At 51.0% G+C, this 17,624-nt stretch overlaps 1 pseudogene; it reads right to left on the minus strand.

Moving 5' to 3' along the window:
• The window catches only part of LOC101986329, a 45,922-nt pseudogene extending 31,326 nt beyond the window's left edge, over positions 1 to 14,596 (minus strand).
• Positions 14,597 to 17,624: the final 3,028 nt, after the last annotated feature.

Consider the following 17,624-nt stretch of genomic DNA (forward strand, 5'->3'; position numbering starts at 1 on the left):
GTGTGCGGTGCTGAGGGCATCACAGGGCCGACCCAGTGTGCGGTGCTGAAGGCGTCACACGGCTGACCCAGTGGTGTGCGCTGCTGTGGGCGTCACAGGGCTGACCCAGTGTGCGGTGCTGAGGGCGTGACAGGGCTGATCCAGTGTGCGGTGCTGAGGGCGTCACAGGGCCGACCCAGTGTGCGAGAATCCTACTGGCCTGTGTGCTAATAACACTCTCTACAGCCTGCAGGGCCCAGAAATGTACACAGCCAATGTGCTGGGACAGAACACCCAGGGCAGAAGAGACCAAGGCAGGCAGGTGCCTCTCGATACCATCCTTGCTGCATTTCCTCGGCATTGGTGGAAAAGGTTACGCAATCAGCTGGGAAACTGTGCAGCCTCCCAGCCTGCTAGATAGTCCTCTTCCTGTAACTGCAGCCTTCATCTCCCCTTGATAATTATTTTATGTGGTAAAGGATGTCATCACTATGAAAATAAATCCAAGCCCTAAGTAGATGGTGAGGCGTAAAGGGATGTTCGGGGAGGAAAACCGTCCTGGCGGACTGTGAGCAGCGGTTTTCTAAAGTGCAAACAGCACTGTGTATACATGCATAAACATATGTACATAGATGTGCGCACGTAAAGATTCTAACAGTTTATAAGAGGCTATCTTTATATGGGGCCAACTGCGGATGTAAGCTAACATCGCGGTTAATTTTATTATCTCGTTTACCGCACTTTCCAGGAAGTCTTTACTGAAGTCCGTTATCTTTATAATTTAAAGATTTTTCAATTTTGTACCAGAGTTTCTCAGTCCAAGAGGCTGAGGCTGTCTGTAATGACTGCAGGCTTTGTTTCCTTTTCTCTTTCATTCAACAAACTTACACTGATGTCTGCTGCACCGAGCACTGTTCGGGGTGCCGGGAAGGGTTCCTGGTGCCGTGGGTGGACAGACAGACAGTCCGACACTACAATCAGGTACAAGCGAAGCATGACTGGCCCCACTTAACATTAAACCTGTGAGAATAGGCCATGCTCCTGTCTTCTCTGTACCTGAGAGCCCAGGGTGGGATCAGGAAAAAGGCTAGACACTCAAGTGACACACTAAGGACCAAGTCCTGGGATAGATGCCGGCATCCTGTCCTGGAAAAGGTGAGATGGGTCCCTTGCATGGGGCGGTGTGAGGGCTCGATGAGCATGCTGAGCACCCTTCTTAGGGTGTCCGGGGAGTGGACTAGACTGGCAGCTACGGGCAGAGATGGCTGGAAGCAGATAGGAGGGCTGTGAGGATGGGCAAAGCCTGACTTGTCTTGAAAATCAAGCACACATTTTATGTACCATAAAGTTACTAAATATTAAATATTTGAAAAGAATTTCAAAGTATCAAAAGGGAAACAAAAGAAGAAGAAGGAGCTAGCATTGTGTCAAGTTGGTGATGTGGTCCCACAGTCAAAGTGTGAGAATCTTAACTACATGTCACTACGATGTCCCCAGAAGGCAAAGAAAAACAAACACATAGGGGCTGGAGAGATGGTTCAGTGGTTAAGAGCATTGCCTGCTCTTCCAAAGGTCCGGAGTTCAATTCCCAGCAACCACATGGTGGCTCACAACCATCTGTAATGAAGTCTGGTGCCCTCTTCTGGCCTGCAGGCTTACACACAGACAGAATATTGTATACATAATAAATAAATATTTTTCAAAAAACAAACAAACACATAAACTTCCCTGAAAAAAAGTCTAATCTTATTGGTGTGACTTAAATTCATGGTGGTAGGGTGTGGCGGCTCACATCTGTAACCCCAGCACTCCTGAGGATGAGGTGGAAGGATTGCTGTGAATTTTAGACTAGCCTGGGCTACACAGTAAATCCTGTCTGGAAAGAAAGGATATGGGGTTAGTCTGTGGCTCAGCTGAGAGTTCTGCCCCCGCGCACCAAGGCCTGGGTCCCACCCAGCACCGGTACCACATAAACCCAGTGTGGTAATGCTTGCCTGGAACCCAGAGTTCTGAAGGTGGAGACAGGAGGATCGGGAATTCAGGGTTAATCTCAGCTGTATATGGTTGGAGGCCCCTGGGCTACATGAACCTCTAACTTAAAACAAAACCAAACAACCCACTACAGTCCAGAATTTAGGTTAGAAATATTAACATCAACTTAATTTTTTTTTAAAAAAAAAACTGCCAGGCAGTGGCACATGCCTTTAATCCCAACACTTGGGAGGCAGAGGCAGGAGGATCTCTGTGAGTTCGAGGCCAACCTGGTCTACAGAGCTAGTTCCAGGACAGCCAGGGCTGCTATACAGAGAAACTCTATCTTGAAAAAACAAAACCAAACCAAAAAAAAAGCAAACAAGCAAGCAAACAAACAAACAACAACTTTATTTTCAGCAGTGTTTGATACAAACCTTGAGCACATGTGCAGAGTATCTGTGCACCCTGCACTGGTTGGCGCCATTTGCTGTGATTTCTAAGCTAACATCAATGCATCCCAGCTACAGCTCGTCTCTGTCAGCTCCTTCTTCCCGGTAGGCACCCTGTGGCGGGTGTGTGACATGAGTCCACAGCTATGTACTAACAGACACAGAAAGAGGTTAAAATATCAATAATAAACAGAAAAGTTATGGCCTGGGGCATAGCTCTATTGGTATCGGGCTTACCTAGCATTCATAAAGCCCCGGGATTGATCCCTAATGCTGAAAAAAAAAGGGGGGCGTGGTTACACAGGCCTGCAATTTCTGCGGTTGGGAAGTAAAGGCAGAAGGCTCAAGGTCATCCTGGACCACATAGGAAGTTCAAGGGTGAGGCCCTATCTCAAAATAATAAATAATAAATAAATGAAATGGGGGCTAAGGAAATAGCTCTGTCAGTGAAGGCATGAATTTGATACACAGAACCCACATGGGATGGGGTGGTGGTGGTGAGGGATGATTGCCTTTTAATCCCAGCATTGGGAAAATGAAAACTGATAGACCCCTGGGGTTCATCTTACATAATTGGTGAGCCCCAGGTCCCTTGGCTCAAAAATAAGGCAGAAGGACTACCGATGAGGTGGTTCAGCAAGCCAAAGCTATCACCACACAAGCAAGGGGATCTGCAGTCCATCCTGGTAACCCACATAAGAGAAGGAGACCAGCTCCACATCCCAAGGGGCACACACTCCATCCAACACACACATGCACTTACTAAACCAATCTATCAAGTCACCAATAATAAAGTAGGAAAACAGCTGACGTCAGCCTCTGGCCTTGAGATGCGCTTACCGGTGAGCACACCCACACACATCACACACGTATATGCTACCCGCTTCCTACCAATAAATCATCTAATAAGTAAGCAGATAAATAGCACTTTAAAAATAAAAATAGACGGCCAAGCAGTGGTGGTGCACACCTTTCATCCCAGCACTTGGGGGACAGTGACAGGTGGAGCTCTGTGAGTTCGAGGCCAGCACAGGTTCCAAAAGCTACAGAGAAACCCTGTCTCAAACAAACAAACAAAAATAGACAAGCCAAAAAAATGAAAGCACTTGCAATACCCCAGAAGTTCCTGTGATGACCAAGATGGTAACCAAGTGACCACCAGGTGGGTCACAGCATGGACACGCTGGACCAAAGGCTGATCCATACCCCAGGAGGGGCAAGGTGGAGCAATTGGAGATTTTATCCTGCTGTTCGCTGTGAAGCACCATGGGGAATTTTCCATTTGATACGTTTAGATCACTATTGACCCTGGATAACTGAAATTGGGGAGTACACTGTAGACAGAGATCACTCTGATTACCAGAGAGACAAGCAGAGTAATTTCACTGAACTAAAAACCCTGTGCTCCACTAGAGAGGTGAAATACGCTCTCTCTCCTCCCAACACCTGTCCATCACCCATCTTTCTATGGTCTCCATAGCTTCATCTTTTTCACAATGCCATGTAATTAGAATCAGACATACGGGCTTCTTTCATATAGCAATATGCACTTACGGGTAAACACCTAAGTAATGTCCACTGAATGGACCTACCTGTCTGCTAAACCATTCTCCTAGCGAACATGTGGGTTAATTCCAAGATCTGGCATTCATGCCCCACTCCAAGTGGGGTGGGGGAGATGTATTTCCTAGCTCATCCACAGGAAATGCCCAGAAACAATGACCAGTCCAATAGCAATGCATATTACTTAAATCTAGATTGTGGTCTCTAAGCATGATTGCTGCAAAGAAATTGGGGCTCCTTAATAATGATTTCAGATGTGTAGCAGCACATTTTCAAGGTCCATCTGGAGCACCCTGATCTTCCAGAATGCAAAGGGGCCTCCAGAGCCTCCTGGGGTCACAGGTTTCAGGGGTCAACCAAAGAGGGCCCCTCTGGCCAGAGGAAAGAATGGGGCATGAATCGGAATTTGGGGGGTTGCAGTGCATTAAATCCCTATAGTCACGAGGATAGTAGAGAAATAGCCTCTGGGCCAGTGAGATGGCTCAGTAGTAAAGGCCTTGCCTCCAAGCCTGACAAGACGAGCTCAGTTCCCACAGCCCACCTCTGTACTGTGGCATGTGTGTATCATATGTTCACATACAAGTATACAAAATAAATAAAAAACAAATGAGGGTAAAAATAAGGTAACGCCAGTCTGGGTGTGTAGCTCAGCAGTAGAACACCTGCCTAGCACACCCAAGACCCTGGTTTCTATCCCCCAGTACTGAAAACAAAAGTAAAAACTGTCTGGGCGTGCAACTCAGTTACTGAGTGCTTGCTTAGCAAGCACAAAGCCCTTGGATTCAAGCCTTAAGATGGCATAAGCCAGGCACAGTGGTCACACTGGCAATATCAGCACTTGGGAGGTGAAGGCAGTAGAATAGGAAGTTCAAAGTCATTCTTGAATACCTAAGATATTCCAGATCAGCTGGGTTACAGGACATCCTGGGAAAGAAAGAAAAGAAGGAAAGAAAGGGAAGGAGGGAGGGAATGAGGGAGGGAGGGAGAAAAGGAGAGATAAAGGGAGGAAGGGAGAGGAAGGGAGGGAGAGGCGGAAGGAAAGGGAAGGAGGGGAAAGGAGGGAGAGAGGGAGGGGGAGGGAGGGAGGGAAGGAAAGGGGAGGAAAGGGAAGGACAGAGAGAGGGAGGGCATGAGGGAGGGAGGGACGATTTGAGAACTAGTAAAGGGCCAGAGCTGCCAGGCCCAGTGGCCCCACCTGTATTGCCCTCTTTGGGGAGGCTAAGTCAGGAGGGCTATAATGAGCCCCAGTCAGCCTAGGCAGCTTCCCATGACTATTTCAAAATAAAATTTAAAAGGCAAAAAGATAAAAATAAAAAAGGACAGGAGCTAAGGGTGTGGTTTAGGAGTCAAGTACTTGCCCGATATGATGAAGTTCTGAGTTCTATTCCTAATGTTAAAAAATAACAGCCAAGAGCCAAGTAAGTCCTCACTATCTCTCGCATACTCTAAAGGGGATCATATGGTACTTGGTGCAGCTAAAGAGACACTGCCGTCCTCACAGATCCCAGCTAACAGACAAAGAAGGAAACTGGCCACAGAACAGCATCCTTCTGCAAGTCATGTTACAGCGACGCATCTAGATGGTGAACACCAATGATCGCTAACTCACACACACACACACACACACACACACACACACACGCCGCATCACCATGTGGACTCCTGGCAGGAGGACACCACACCCCCCTTGAGGCAGGCTGCCAAAAATTGAACCTGCATCTGAGCGAGTCTCCAGATCTAATTATAGGAATTACAGAGGACAGAGGAACATGTTTAAGGATCCCACAGGAATACAGGCAGCGGGACCTGAATCAAGGCTGAAGAACAACGGTAAGGGCTGGGGAGCCAGGCAGGTCGAGAAAGGAGCCTGACACAGCTTCAGAGACCGGGGAAATGGCTCATGGTCCTTCCTGTAAGAAGAGCAAGCATAAGATGTCCCGGGTCTGAAACAATCACTGGGTAAGTTTGGGTGATAAATTCTCCAGACTGCGTTCATTATTTTCAATTGTCAAATTTGATTGGCTTAACAAATATCTGGCCCCAGCACTGGGGGTGTCTGTGACAGCGCATTCATTCCCAGAGGACTGGCTGAAGAGAGAGGATCCACCCTGAAGATGAGTGTAGCCATCCCAGGGGCTGAGGTCCCAGACTTAATAAAAAGGGAGGGGAGGAGAAAGCCAGCTGAGCCCCAGCCACCTCGATCTGCTGCCACCATGCTTCTTCGCCCACCACGATGAACGGCACCCTTAAACTGTGAACGAAATTAACTTTCTTTTCTTACATTGCCTTTGTCTGGCCTTTGGACACCACAACCACAGCAGAAAACTAACCAGTACAGTGAATGGTATTAGCACAATTTTAAAGGGGGAGGAGACTTCAATCCCTAGGACCCACCTGGTGGATGGAGAGAAGCAATGTCACAAGCTGTCCTGTATCTCTATCCGTGGTCCACGGTAAATAGGCACCCTTCACCACCCCCACACCCACACACACAAAGAAATCAATAAATATAGTTGTTTTTTTTTTTTAAAAAAAAAAATCCCCTTTCTTGGGCTGTTGAGATGGCTCAGAGTTAAGAGTACTTACTGCAGTTGCAGAGGACATGAGTTCAATGCCCAGCCCCCACATAGCAGTTCAGAGCTATTTGTTACTGGAGTTCCAGGGGGATCTGACGCCCTCTTCTGGCCTTTGTGGGTACTGTACACATGTGATGCACTTAGCACACACAGAGACAAAACACTCATCGCCATAAATTTCAAAAATAAGTAAAAGAAAAAGATAAAATGGTTCTCTTTCTTTTAGAAATATATACCAAGTTGAGTATGTTGGTATCCCCACCTCCCCCTGTAATTCTAGCACTTAGGAGGTTGACACAGGAGGATTACCATAAGTTTGAGACCAGCCTAGGCTATATGGTGAGCTCAAGAAAACCCAGTCTCAAGAATATTTTTCACATACTCCAATAATGATGCTTGATACAATATAGAGTTTAGAATCTGTTGAAATAATCCAAGGGAATAATAAAATAAAGATATTTTGTTTTTGAATGGACGAGTGAGATGTCTCAGCAGGAAAGGCACTTTCCATACAAGCCTGGTTTGGTCTGTGAAGCCCACATAAAGGTAAAAGCGGAGAGCTGACTCCACAGGCTTCCTCTGACCTCCACACGAATACCCACATGTACGTATCAAGCATATGCAGCACGCAAAGGATAAACAAGCTTTTAAAATGCTAAGTAATCCATTGGCAATGTGAAAGGGGTTGGGAAAGTTCTTGTCTAGCATAGATGAGGCCCCAGGTTGGATCCACACTAAATAAATAAATTAATAATTGTAAATCCACTGGGATGGAGAAATTGAAGTGTGATAAAAATGAAAGAAGATTGCATGTGTGTTGTAATAACTGAACCTCAGTAATGGGAATATTATTCTACTTTTATATACATTTAAAATTTTTCATAATACAAAAGAAATTGCTGGTTGTGGCAATCCATGCTTTTATTCCCAGCACTTGAGAGGCTGAGGCAGGAGGATTGCTGAAAGTTTAAGGCTAGTCTAGCCTACATAATGACTACCAGGCCATCCAGGGCTATAAAACAGACTCTGTCTATGAACAAATAAACAAAAAGTTTACCAAAACTAAAAGGTTTGGGAGCCAGGCTTGGTGATGTACACCTTTAATCCCAACACTTGGAAGGCAGAGGCAGGTAGATAGCTGAGTTTAAGGCTAACATGATCTACAAAGTGAGTTTCAGGACAGCCCGGGCTACACAGAGAAACCCTGTCTCAAAAAATGAGGGGGGATGGGCTCGGCGATTAAGGTGATTAAGGCACCGACTGGGTTAGCACCCATATGGCAGCTAACAACTATCTATAACTAACTCTAAGCACCCTCACACAGACATACATGCAGGCAAAACACCAATGCATATAAAATAAAATAAATAAATAAAAATCAGGGGAAATCTATCAATCAATCAATAAAAGATTTGAAACTACTTTCTCAAAACAAAAGCAGAGTCCTGCTGAGTGTCTCCGGTTTTACCCTTGCTTTGTCATGGTCTGGGATGAAGTTGCTGGGGGGAATTCTTTCCCTGAATGCCTCTGCTTTCAGAGTATCTGTGAGCAAGCTTGCTCTAGGTGGCACCCATCCCTGCTCCAGTTTTCCTCCTGGGAGAGACTGCCAGCAAGCTACCGGGCAGAGGAAGCCCAGTCTAGCAGCCAACAATGGCAGGCACAGGCCGTGGCAGTGAGCCCACCTACCGGAAGGCTTCGTCTGGGGCAGGTACAGGGCTGGCTTCCTCTGGGGCAGGTACAGGGCTGGGAAGCCCACAGAAGATACTGGTCAAAAAGATGCCCTTGGCATGATGCAAAGTTGAAACTCAGGTTCCAATCTCAGGTCTCGTAGCTACTGTCTGGAGGGTGTGGGCGTGTGTCCTCCCATGCCTGGACCTCGGTTTCCCCATCTGTGGACTAGGGGTGAGATGGAGACAGGGCAACACGGGGAATGTGTGTCTATCAAATGACCAAAATCTATAGTGTCCACTCGCTCCCCATCAGCCCTTCTCCGTCCTTCCTGGGTTTCTCTCGAAGCTGTAAAGGAACAGAGAGGGGCTGAGGGAGACGTACTTACACAATGAAGGAGAGAGAAGGACGGTGAGAACCACAGCCAAAGTAGTCTGACCTGTCAGAATGTGAAGGAAGCCTTCCAGGAGGAGGTGACATTTACAGGGACTTACAAAAGATGCATAGGAGTGAGTTAAAAAATGGAATGGAGTCCAGTTATGCAGGCTGTCAGAGCAACCTGGCCAAGTTGGAGGAGCTGAAATACAGCCAAGAGTCTTGGCAAGGTGAGCCAAGCAGAGAGCAGGGGGGCGGGAGGCAGAGACCAGGCCAGTGAGAGGCCATCGAAAGGTGTCTGGACTTGGAGGTTTGTCCTGGGTTTAGAAAAGCCTGACTTGGCAAACTCTTCCCAGGCAGGAGACCTCTGCTGGGCATACCATGTGGGCTGGCACAGAGGTGGGGCTAGGATGCACAAATAGAATTCTGTGGCCTTTCCACACACTGTGGAATAGTTACAGGGCTTTCTAGATCTCAGCAAGCTCAAATACACACCAGGCACACACACACACACACACATACACACACGCATGCGCACACACACACAAGCACACACGCGTGCACACATAGAATGCTGCTTGGTATCCAGAGGTGTCAGTGTGGAGGCAGTGACCCTGGGCACAGCACTTCACCCTGTGAGCCTCACCTTCCTGGTGGGTTCACCAGGCAACTGTGACAGCTAGCTAGCTCACAGGGTCACTTTAGACTTCCGTGAGGTCACTGATGCCAGAAGCTTCACTGGGACCACTGAGCAAGCCACCCGCAGTGCTTAGAAGCAAGACCAGCACCAGAGGCTGCTGTGCCTTCTTTATCTTGTACCCACAGAGCCCCTCCTTCTGTGGAGGGTCCGGCAGGGGTTGCTTGGGGGCCACATTCCAGAAAGAACAGCTCTGTGTAACATGAAACCCTGACTCTGGAAACATAACCTCTATGGGAAATTGGAGGATAAGGCCTGTTCTGCAAACTGCCCAGCTTCATTGCATACAAAGGGGATATTGAAACCCAATGCCTGGTCACTTGGCCTCTGGCCTATGGGCTTGCCCCTCACTGAAGCCAGAGAGATTGTCCTAAGCAACACACTTGACCGTGGCATGGCTGGTGGACCCTTTCCTTGCTTCCTATTTGCTCTCAAGTGCAAGTCCAGCTCCTCACCATGACCCACAGTACCTCGTAGTCTCCTCCCCAGAAGTAGCCCAGAGCCTTGCTGTGATCAGCCACAGAGGAGGCTGTCCCATTGCTCCAGTGCCTTCCTCTTTCAGGGCCTTGGCACATTCCCTTGGCTCCTCTAATGGGAGGAACTGATATTCTGAATTGCTACAGAGAGGCTGGGGAGATGGTTCAGTAGTTTAGATCCTCAGAACCCCTCTAAAAAACAAACAGACAAAAACAAAAAACAAACAAACAAAAAACAGGCAAATGGGTGTAATCCAGCACTCTGGAGACAGAATCAGAAACTCCCTGTGGCAAAATGGCTAGCAATCTGAACCAGAATCTACAGCTCCAAGTTCAACATGAGATTCAGCCTCAGTAGATAAAGTGGAGGGTGATTAAGACACTACACACACACACACACACACACACACACACACACGGATACACATTCCCGTGTACATGTGCCCACATATACATACAAAATGACCACAGGCCTTGTTAAACTCCCAGCAGTAGTGTGGAGTTGTGAAATCACTCTTGCTTTCTAAATGCGATGCCAGGAGAACAACCAAGGGCTCTCTGCTTCTCAGTCCCCCCTTTATCCGCCCCCCCACCCGCAGACTCCAGAATCTTAGGGCCACACTTAAAGCATCACAGAACACCAAGAGTGGATCGGATAAGAAAGTCAAGGACAAGACTTGTTCAAGGTAAGATTAGGCAGCTGACGCTGCAACCCAGTTCAGCTCTGAGAAACTGCTGGGTTGAGGCAAGATGGTCTCTCTACGCCTCAGTCTCATCATCTGTGAGGTGGGGCTGAGTAGCTGACTTTCAAGAATGAGGTGCTGGCATGATCGCTGAGTGGCCTAATGCCACCCACTGGTGACACACAGCATCTAGGGAGACTGGGCCAGTCCAGACCAAACCTGCCCCGTCAGCCTTGCACTACCCAAGGTTAGGCTGCTGGGGCCTGGGAAACCAACCTGCCCTGTTTGCTGTTTGGGGTTTTCTGTTTCCCAGCGTTTCCTTTGGAAAAAGTCCAGCTTCCTCCCCGCTGGAAGAGGACTGTTCACGCCTGGGCCTGGATGCCCAGGGGAGCCATGTGGAGAGGTGACAAGAGCCTGGGGTTTGGAGTTAGGCCAATTGGGGTCTGAGTCCAGGATCTGACCCTTTCAAGGCTGTGTGACCTCACCAAATGACCTCACCTCTCTGAGGTGCTGACTCCCTCAACAGTTGTCTCACAGGGCAGAGATGCCTATGGGGGCTGATGAAAGGAGAATCTGGGTGTGTTTCTCCAGTTGTAGAGGGTGCTTCCTTTGGGGAATTCTAGACTGGGGGTAGGGAGACGATTCTAGACTTATAGCAAGACCAACCCAAATGCCTCTGGCAAGATATGGGAACCATTAGGGTGTTCTGATTGTGTGGGACAGATATGTCATGGAAGTGGATCAAACTCCAGAAAACCAGCCCCTGGGGATGAGAGTCCCAAGTTGCCAGGCCCCTGCTCATCCAGCAGAGAGAACCAACTTTTCCTACAAAACCTCATGATTAAGTACAGGAAGGAAAATGTGCTGTGTGATGTCACTTAGCTAAAGTTCAAACACGGTCAAACTGAAGGTAGAACAGGGGAGAGCAAGCTGGTGAAGGGAGGCAGTGCTTTGGGGAAACCAGAGGCATCCTTGGTCTTAATCTAGGATTAGTGGCACGGGAGTGTCCCCTTTATAATTTCACGCTTTGTACGCGTTTCTATATGCACATTATAGTTCAATAAAGTTCTATAATCAGTTCAAAGCAAGCACACCAAGGCTGCAGGGCTGGGAGGAAAGAAAGCCAGCGTGGGCTCCACAGAACCCAGCTGAGACAGGTAAAGGATCCCCTCCAACTATGGTGAAAGGTCCGGTAAAGAAGGGCGGGACCCCAGCTTCCCACCCTGTCCATACTAGAGGCTTTTTCTGAAGAGGACTGGCCAGTCAGCCTGCCTCTCTAACCTGTATGGTCTGCCAGGCAGATGGATTGAGCTCACACAGGCAACAATGTAACTCCCCAAACTCACCCTTCCTTAGCATTCGACTTTGCCTTAATACCCAGCGGGAGTGAAGAGTGGGTGAGCCTTGTTCTGTTTCCAAATAGGCCTTTCCAAAAACAAGCAAGTCACCAAGTCTGTCACCCCCACAGAGCACACCCAAAGGCTTCAGACTCTACCGACAGATTCTCTGGGGCCCTTTGGCAGGCCTCGGTGTAACCAAGCTGGCAGTTGGCGGGGTCAGCAGTGGACCAGCCCAGGCCCCGCCCCTCTGCCTGATGGATGCAGAGGTCCTGGTTTTATTTTATTTGCTTGTGCCTTGCCCTTTTCTCCTCCGAGGGCCAACGCACGATGCACACAATCCTTCATCACACGGAGCAAGCAGTGGAGCCAAACAACCACACATCATCAGATGCATTGATTTGCACAGACACTCATAAAAACTTTACTAGACACCAAATAATTACAGGAAGGGGCCAACCTCCAATTCGGCTGAGCCGCAGTGTTTTGAAGTGGATTTAAGATAGAGATCAAATAGGAGAGGCACCCGCCCTGGCTCACACCCACCCCCCATCCCCAGCCGTGGACCCTCAGGGTGAAAACCAATGAATTTCCCTGGCCTTTGTGAATTTGTGTCCGATTCTGTGAGTTATTCTTGAGATCCTAATGAGGCTTTTATGACTCCAAACATGGTCCTTCACCTTCTCTTTGTTCTGGCTCCTGTCCTGGGTTGAGGAGCCCCTTGTTCTTAAAGACAGAATGCTGAAACCATCCATTTGGCAAGAAATACAAATATTCTTAAAGAAAGTGCTCGGTAAATGCAAACATAGCACACACGCATGCACAGACACACACACACACACACACACACACACACACACACACACACCAGTCCCTAACACGGGTTTCTGAGCAATGGGGGGGAAAAGTCCCAAAGCCTTCACTGTGAGTGCTACCTGCTCTCAGCCCCAGGTTTCATAGCACACTGAATGAAGAAGACTGAGCTATCTGCTGAATGCCCAGGCAGTGCCCAGAGTCTTGTGGCCAGCACCTTGACTTCACCTGTCCCAGAGGGATTGAATTTGCAACAAGTCTATTTTCCCTCTGGCTCTAGAGGAAGAAGAGAAAGGGGACAAAGAGAGCCCCCGTGTCTAAATAGCAATTCCCCTTCATACAATTATTCATCAGGTAGTAAGTCTAGAGTCCTACGGTGAGCCAGGCACACAGAGAGCCAGCTCTTCCACATCACCCTCCCAGCAATCCTGGAAAAATCGGTGCATTATACCCATTTCACAGACAGGGACATCGAGGTGCAGAGATGCGGGACTGTCAGCCTGATGTTTTCTAGTAACTAGACTTTCAGACAAGATCTGCAGTACTTCCTGAGGCCTGCCATTCTCCATCTTTAATCATTGCCTGGCTGGTGAGAGACCTGAGCTCTGGGCCACCCAGTCCTTCCTGAGGGCTGCAGGCAGCCTTTGGACCTGAGGGAGCCCGATTTCCTGAGATGTGGAGCGAGCCCATGACTAATAGGGCAAACTAATGGCCAGAGTGGGGGTTGTTGGAAGGGTGAGGGACTTGGCTCATCTCGGGGCTCTGAGCATAGTACACAGCGGTCCCGGTGGAGAATGAGAAGCACCTCAGGGGTCCCTCCCCAGTCTCTCCTCTTTGGAGAACCTCCAACTGGGCTTTCACCAGCGCAGGAAGACCTAGGCCGCTTTTCCCTAGCCGTTGGGAAGTAATGGTCCCATCCTTTGACCCGTGTGTTCTGTGTTAAGTCTAACTGGGATGCCTGGTCGCTTGGGAATTGGAAATTGCCCACCTTCGACCTCTGCTGAGCCTTGGGCGCGCCCTTGCTCCACTTCCGGAGTCCACGGGTTCTTCAACACCGGGGACCTGGGGCCGGCTGAGTCTCCCGGAGAGCTGCTTCCGACCTGAACCAGGGCTTGGGGCCGCTTTGATTCAGCGCAGCCGAGTCTCTTGAGATCTTGAGGTTCCATTAGCCTGGAGAGCAGCATGGGGTGGGCCTAGGTGTTCTGTGGCTCTGGTCCTTGTGATAGGGCAAAAAGGCCCGTGCTGACTGCTTCTGAAACTCTCCTTACTGGGGCATCCAAGGCCGCGCCTGGTGCTCATTCCTGCTGTGTTCTGAGACTCCAGCTGCGGTTCTAAACCTAGAGGGTTCTCTCTTTCTCTCCTCTCTTTCTCTCTCTCTCTCTCTCTCTCTGTCTCTCTCTCTCTGACTCTGGTCAGAAGCATGAACTGGTTGGAGTTCCACTGGTGTAGCCCTAACCACCCCCTACACACACACACACACACACACACACACACACACACACACACACACACACGCCCTGAGCGCGCTCGTACGAGGCGGGTCGCTACCGAAAGAAATTGCAAAGTCCTAAAGGAGAACCAGGAGCTTCAAGGCAGGGCTCAGGAGCTGCCCGCCTCCGGGAATAGGTAGATTCCAGATCCCTCCTGTTCGTTTCTTGCAAATCCAGCGGTGCTGGCAGCCTGCCTCCACGGTCTTTGCTCAGGTGGAAATAATCCTGAGTGGATTCTGCCACAGACTTCTGAGACAGCAAGCATCCCGCGTCGGACAGCGCGGGTGTGTCCGGGAGTGCGATGGGCCGCTGGTCTCCGGCCTTGTGAGTCTCAGAGCCGCAGGGGGCAATAACTGGTACCAAAACAAAGGTTGAGATCCCGCGGAGCCAGGAACTGCTTGAGGATGGCTGAGAGACGTGGGATACGAGCCTGGGCCGTTGTCCTCCTTCCTGTCCTGTCGTACTATTCTTCCACAGGGCAGAGGCTGGGAGGCCAAGAACCCTAAGGATACTCATGGACGAAACATGGACGACTGCGCGCGGATTTGTGAGAAGGACCGGTGATCGTCAATTAAGGCTGAGAGAGTGAGGACAAAGGACAAGGACCAAGGCCTACAGGTCGGGAGAATGGACCGAAGGAAGCAGGCGTGGAAGAGAGATCAAGGTTGTGGATGGAGCATCCTCAATCAGACCCGAGATGGACACCTCGTTTCCCTTTCCAACCAAGGAGTCGCCTACATTTCCGGCAGCCCGTCCGGGGTCGAACAGGGCTGCGGCTTGGACAGGGCGCAGATTGAGACGCTAATAACCTCCGCACCTTGGAAACACACCAGCCACGCACCAAATGGGGGCTACAGGTGTGCCCTCGACGCTGAAACCTGGCTTCAAGTACTGCCTAATGCGCAGCAAAGGCAGCCAAAGGCCCAGACCCGGTCTTAGACGCCAGTCACAGGGTCAGGAAAGCCTCAGAGGCCGGGCCGCAGGAACCTCTGTTCAGTCAAAGAGACAAGAAGAGCGATGGAGTAGAAATGACAAGGCACAGGGAGCGTGGGGAAATGGGAAGATGAGAGGTGGGGGTAGAACACTGCGCGGAGACTTCAAGGTCCGGGTGCATCTTTAAGGCTCGAGACAGAGAAGATACTTGGCAGCCTGAAGGAGGTGGAGAAGGTCCCGGCTTGGAACTAGAGCTTTCGCCTGCAGGCGGTGCCTAGCAGTGGTTGCAGGGACACACAGTGGCCAGCAGAGGGCGGAGTGCACCCGATCGGCCAGCCGGCCCAGCGCGCGGTTCGGTGCCTCCCGGCTTTGCAAGCCTAAGGCTTACTCGCCCCGGCTTCTTCCCGCAGCTATGCGCCGGGGCCCAGAAACCCAGAGAAAGCAGCCCAGGCCTAGGCCCAAACTCGGAGCTCAAGGCCCAAGATTTCCCACACTGGGTAAAGACAAGAGGACGAAGGGTGTGTGAAAAAAACTCTACATCCACATACCCATGCTCTAGGATACAGACACACAAAGGCGCCGAGAAATATTCAGAACACAAAGCCACAAACACAAAACCCCTGAGCGACACAAAACAATTCAGGAACTTGGGGGCAAACAGAAACACAAAGGTAACTCGGAGACACACATATAGAGAAAACTCTATGAGAGACATTACTGGGGCCCGAGGCGCACACAAAGGCGCGGGCATCTTCATGGTGACACAGACACAAGGACACATACAAAGATGTGCAAAAGCATGACACAGAAGCAAGAGAAGGTCTGCAGATATGCACACAACACACAGGCACTCGCAGCTTGGAAAGTCTCAAGGCCACACAAACACAAAATTGTATGTGCACAGGGACACGGGTGTACAAATACTCAATAGCATCAGAGTCGGGAGCGCCGACACGCACAGACACACTCGGATACCCACCGACGCACAGGCAGGTACTGGGGTGGGGCGGTGGCCGCTAATCCTCCACAAAGCCGGGCCCCTCCGGGGGGCCCCCGAAGCACAGGGGGCCACTTCTGACCAAACCTCCTGCAAGCTCCAAATCCGATCCGCCCTCTCGCCTCCAGCGGGGTCAGAGGACCCGCCCTCCGTGCCCTCCACCCCCACCCGGCTCCGCGCCACTGCTCCACTCCCGGAGGGGCTAGGGCCGCCCAGCAGAGGCTCACCGAGGGCAGCCAGCTCCTGCCCTGGGGCCGCACCATCCCTTCAGGACCAAGCACGCGCAGTAGTGGTGGAGCCGAAGGTGCCCAGGGTTCTGACACGAAGTCTTCTAGTTCCCTCCCGGGGGTGTCAGGCGAGGTGCACACAGGAGTCGCCAGCTGCGTGTCTCTGGCCTTGTGCTGCCCGGTGTCGGTGTCGAGGCCCACTTTGCCCAAGCTGGCCAGCGCTCGGTCTCGACCCCTGGCCAGGCCCCTTGGCCACAGTAAAAGGGCACCTACTGAAGAAGTCACCAGGATTTCCTTGGAGCAGTCAGATCCGCGACTTCCTAGGTCTTCACCCCTAGATCTTGGCGTCACCATTTCTTACCTGCACCTCACACTCCAAACCCTGGGAGGCCCAGCCTTCGTTTTTGGCCGCCTCCAGTGACCGAGCCCCTTTCCAATCCTGTTGATCCTCTTACAGTCTCCTGGTCTCAACTCTGCTCTGACCGTCCTCGCCCACTCAGGATCTGGGGGCCCCTTCAGCTCACTCTCCCGCCCTATTTCTGCCAGGCCAAGGTTTTCAGGACCCCCTCAATCAAACCGCAGCCCGTCCGTCCCCGTTTCCTAGCCAGAGCTCCCTTTGACCAGTCAGGGGCAAGCAGTTCTCGCCATTTGAGGCTCACTGTCTCCCGATCCCTGGTGCCATCCCTCTCTTCATACAGAGTTGTCCGGTGCAGGCACTGCCTCACGGCAGGACACCAACTCAGACCCTGCAACCTACCTTCGCCAACAAGTCGGAGTCCCCGGGCGTCGATCCCGCCTGGCGCCGTCCCGTGGAGGAGTCACTGAGCTCCTCGCCTTCCACAGTCTGGCCTCGCTTGGGGCCACTCCTCTGTGTGCCGGAGCTCTTAAAAATATATTAATAATAAAAAGGCAAGAAAGAAAAAAAGAAAGAAAGCCTGATTCCCCCAACTCCCAAATCAATTTTTCAAGAGGGGTGGGGCACAGGGTTTGTTTCGATGGCTACGCAAACTTCTGCCAAGGATGGGTAGGATGGCTGGCTGGGGCCGGGGCGCGGTGCGGGGTGCAGGCAGGGGGCTCAGGGAGCCCTCCCGCGGGGAGGGGGGGCGGCAACGGCACTATTTGACGTGGAGCCGCCGGCTCATCCCGGCGCAATGATACGAGGCGCACCAATGAGTTCAAATGTCAGGAAGTTTGAGGAGGGGTGAGGCGGCTCCCGGCCGGAGTATCCCTCCGCCGCCAGCCCCAGCTCTAAACCGAGCGGCTCCTCGGGCGCACCATGGCACTGGAGTAGTGCGGGGAGAGCGCCCGGTGCCCCGCGGCCCGCTGCGCCCCGCCCGGGACCCCGCTGAGCTGCCTGCGCCTCCCCCCCAACCCGTGGGGCCGCCCC

The sequence above is a fragment of the Microtus ochrogaster genome, chromosome 4 (assembly GCF_000317375.1).
Source record: "Microtus ochrogaster isolate Prairie Vole_2 chromosome 4, MicOch1.0, whole genome shotgun sequence".
NCBI lineage: Eukaryota > Metazoa > Chordata > Mammalia > Rodentia > Cricetidae > Microtus > Microtus ochrogaster.